The 4,474-nt window shown below is 43.6% G+C and overlaps 1 long non-coding RNA gene across 1 annotated transcript in view; it reads left to right on the top strand.

Annotated features, from left to right (window-relative positions):
• LOC119473323 overlaps positions 1–4,474 on the top strand; it is a 50,256-nt gene extending 45,782 nt beyond the window's left edge. Inside the window, exon 3 of the long non-coding RNA XR_005202526.1 lies at positions 4,330–4,474. This is a non-coding gene — a long non-coding RNA (uncharacterized LOC119473323). The remainder of the gene's footprint in view (positions 1–4,329) is intronic.

Below are 4,474 nucleotides of genomic sequence, written 5' to 3' on the forward strand. Positions count from 1 at the left end.
AAATGGCTTGTATCTTCAAGAGTCAGAGCCCTAAGCTCAGAGGACTGGGAATCTCTCCCACAGTCCAGAAGGCAGGACATCCAGAAACCAGGACATCCAGAAGGCAGCTTCGTGGAGGGGTGAAATCAAGCTGGGCAGTGAAGGCAGAGAGGACTTTTCAGGTAGGAAATGGTCTTAGAGGAGAAGGCTGCACCTGAGCAAGGCCTGGAGGTGGAGAGAAGGAAAAGGGTTTTTCCTTCTAAGTTATACAAGCAGGTTTGAAGGATTCCAGCGGGCTCCAGACTTACCCTTGTTCTCCCTACCCCAACAGCCTAGTTGAGCCTTCTTCTCGGTCAGGGAAGCCAGTGTCTTCTGGCTCCTTCTCCAGCCCTCCAGATCGCTCCCTCTTTTTTGAAAAGCTTTCCTTGCCTCCTTGACACCTGGCTCTTTCGATTTTTCTCCTCTCCTTAGGCTGTTTCTCCTTGTCTCTTCTGATTCTTCTTTCAGCTCCTGAAGAGTTTCTAAGGGAGAGGCCTTGGCAGCTTTCTGCATGTGATGTCCTTGTGCAAACCTGCTATCAAGATCCCAGGGAAGGGCCTGTCAGTGGTTGAAGGGATGACTAGCCCTGTGAATGCACACTTAATTTTTGGTGTCTTCTGGATGTCCCCAGGCAAGAATCTCTGCCTTCTCACCTCCTTTACCCTAGATAATGCAGCCACTGCCCCTTTCTGGCTGAGCTTAATTGATTCAAGCTCTCAAAGGCATCTGATTAAGGGGACAGTACCTGATGGCATCAAGCAAAGGTGTCAGGGGTCTTGTGATGGATTCAGACATGAGTTCGCACCCACACAAAAAGAGGAAAGCCAGATTTGGGAAGAGGCAGTTAATAGTCACTGTGAAAGGCAGTGTGGGAGATGCACCTCATTGCTACGGGAACTCAGAGGAGGAAGACATCAATCCAGCTTCAAGGCAAGACTTCAAGTAGACTTGACAATCTAGCTGGGGAGATGAGCTGTGTGAACCCACACATGGAAACTAACCAAAGGCAATATGTTCTCAGAGGCATCAGAGTTACAAATATGTTCTCTGAGTATTGGAAGAAGAAGGCATTTTTATCCAACTTGGGAATGAAGGTGGCACCACAATTTCCTGGATGGAGCAGAATTTGATCCATGCCTTGGCAGGATGGAAGCAGAAATGAGGTGGAAATAGAATCACTAGGGAAGAGAGTAAGTGGAATCCCAGGGGCAGAAACGTGCAGTATGTCCAGGTAACAGTAGCTGATCCAGGGTGGTTGGAACCTTTTGGTGATGGGGAGCCATAGAAAGTTCTTGAGAAGTGGAGTATGGGTTTGGAGGTATGCAGTGATTGGCAAGTTGCTTCTCATGGCAGTGGTGGGACTGCCATTAGCTGAAATATTAGGTTTGGGAAAGGTAAAATCCAATCTTCATGGATTCATTAGCAATGATTTCTGGGCTAGTGAAGCGGGAGGAAGACTAACCTTTTGGAAAGCACTTGCTTGAGGCAGTGATGCTCAGCTCCTGCGTAGCTGATCCTCAATCTTTCCAAAGATGCTATTTTAACCTAGTTTCCTGGAACTCGTACAACTGAATACAGTATTTGATGTTTACAAATTGAATTGGAAAATCTCAAACAAGGCAGAAAAAGCTATTATTTCAAGCTTTCTTTTGGCTCTGTTTTAGCTTATGTGTCTAGTGACTGGAGAGGCGGGAAAAAGACCATGGTGGAGGAGCTGGGTGGCTGGGGCAGGAAGACAAAGGATTCCATTCTGGATGTGTTGAGGCTGAGGTTCATGGTGGCTTGCAAGTGGAGATATCCAGCAGACCGTCGTGCTTATAAATCTGAAGCTTCAGATAGTGGTTTGGGAGTATATTAGCAAGCATTCTTCTACTTATAAGAATCATAATCCTAACTTTAACTGTCTCGAGTCAAAAAGGCAATTTATCAGCTCATATAAGTGGAAAGTCCAGGCATTGGCTGGCTCTGACATTAGGCATGGCTGGACATAGAGGTTCAGTGATGTTCAATTATGTCAGTTAATAGTCGCTCCGTCCCTCTGTTTGTCTCTCCACATCTCAATTCTATTGGGCCATATTTGGCTTCATTCTGCATGTAGGTTCTCACCACCAGATAAGCTCAGTATCTCCAGAGGAAAGAGGCTAATTTCTGCCAGCAGCAAAGTCCTGGGAGAACTCTAATTGGTCTGGATTAAGAATGAAATAAGACTACCCCAGTCCTGAAGTTAGAGGATGGCGGCCATTGTGATTGGCAGTTTCCCTGTGACCTTGTGGAATGCAGAATAAGCAATTCCCCAAAGCAGAAGTGAGGTGTCATTCCTAGGTATGTATGCTGGGTCAAGAAACAGTACAGCATCCATGGGCTGTATCAGGGTGTCTTCACTACACAAGTGAGGATTCTGCAGCTCAAGGAGATGAGATCACCTAGGAAGGCTGTATATAGACATGAAAGAGGAGGGCTAGGGCTTAATCTGCTGGAATTCAGGGAGGAGACTGGCCAGAAAGAGGCTTCCAGGAGCTGGGAGAGTCAGGAAGGGTCCAGGGCAATCCAAGCCTCAGGAGGAGATAACGAGGAAGTGATCCTCTGCAGAGAGTTCCAGTGATGTGGCAATGGAAAAGTAATTGCACAGTCGAGTCACTGGAGAGCTCGGAAAAAGCTGGGGACAAGGGGATGATGGGATGGAAGCCAGCTTGGAGGGGCTATGAAAGGAACAGGGAGTGCTGGAGCCAGGGAGGCTGCTGAGTTTTTGGTTTTGTTTTTGATTTAATGAGGAGACGCCGGATGTGTTAATGCTCAAGGAAGAGGATGAAGTTTGGGGAGAAGGAGGGAATTCAGATGTAGCTGTAGGAGTTAAGGACAGAGGCAGCAGGATTACCTTTGTCTCCAAAAGACCCTGCTGTATCCAGGTGCATAACATGCAGAGTTGAGTCCATCTTGTTCAGTTAATATTATATGCATTTCCCATTTGCAATGTAGTATTCATACTTATCTTTTAAAGTTAGTTTTTAAATCACAAAAGCAACACATGCATATGGTAAAACAAAATGCAAACAGTTCAGAAGGAATAAAAGATGAAAATGAAAGTCTTCTCCATCCTCCCTCAGCCTGCCTTCCTGTAGGAAAACTGCTTTTCATCAGTTTCTTGGGAATTCTTCCCAAAATTTTTAATGCATATACAAATATATATGTGCATATATTTTAAAATAGACAAGTGGGATCCTACTGTGCCTACTGTTCTGCACCTTGCTTTTTTCACTCAATGCTGTATCTTGGAGATACTTTCTTATTAGCATATAGAGAGACCTCACTCCCTTTCAAGAGCGTGATGCTGTTCTATTGTGGGGATGGAGCAGGGCTTGTTGAACAATTTTCTACTATGTGGACTTTCTGTTGTTTCTAATCTGTTGCTATTAAAAAGACTACTTCAATATACCTTTTCTTTTGGACAGAGTTTCGCTCTTGTTGCCCAGGCTGGAGTGCAATGGCGAGATCTCAGCTCACCGCAACCTCCGCCTCCTAGGTTCAAGTGATTCTTTTGCCTCAGCCTCCTGAATAGCTGGTATTACAGGCATGTGCCACCATGCCCAGCTAATTTTTGTGTTTTTAGTAGAGACGGGGCTTCTCCATGTTGGTCAGGCTGATCTTGAACTCCTGACCTCAGATGATCTACCTGCCTTGGCCTCCCAAAGCACTGGGATTACAGGCATGAGTCACTGCACCTGGTCTAATATTACCTGTTAATATACTTATTTTTGTGCACAGATGGAACTATTTTTGTATGTAAAATTCTTAGGAATGGAATTATTGGAGTTAAAGAGTATATACATTTAGAAGTATAGGTAATGCCAAATTGCTCTTTAAAGAAGTCACATAAACGTGAATATTTCAGAGCTTAAATAGGAGATACACAGGTGTTCATTATATTACTGCCCATTTTTTTTGCATGCTTGGATAGTTTACCCACATATGTACAAGAAGTCACAATATTTACACTCCCATGAACAGTAAATAAACATGCTCTCATTTTCCCAACAGGCCACTAACGAGATTTTAAATCTTTGTCCATCTGAAGGGTGGAAAATGGTATATCCCTATCGCTTTAATTGCATTTATTTAATCATGAGGGTGGCTGATCATTTTTTCAGTTAATTGCTTTGCATTTCTATTAAGTCGTACTTTAATGCCTACAGACGGTTTCATTTTATACATGTGCCTTAATTTACTTAACGCTCTTCTTGTGGGTTATTTATATGATTTCTGAACAACTGTGAATATCTTTGTACGTGAAGCCTTTTTCTCTTCTCTTTTTAGACTTTTGTCTTCAATCTGCCATTCCAGAAGATGAATTGCTGGGTCAACAGTGTGGACATTTTTATGACTCAATACATATTGTCAAATTGCTTTCTCAAAGGACAGTACAATATACAGTACCCCCAATTTTATTATTCTCTTATCA

The sequence above is a fragment of the Cebus imitator genome, unplaced genomic scaffold (genome assembly GCF_001604975.1).
Source record: "Cebus imitator isolate Cc_AM_T3 unplaced genomic scaffold, Cebus_imitator-1.0 Scaffold149, whole genome shotgun sequence".
NCBI classification, from domain to species: Eukaryota; Metazoa; Chordata; class Mammalia; order Primates; family Cebidae; genus Cebus; species Cebus imitator.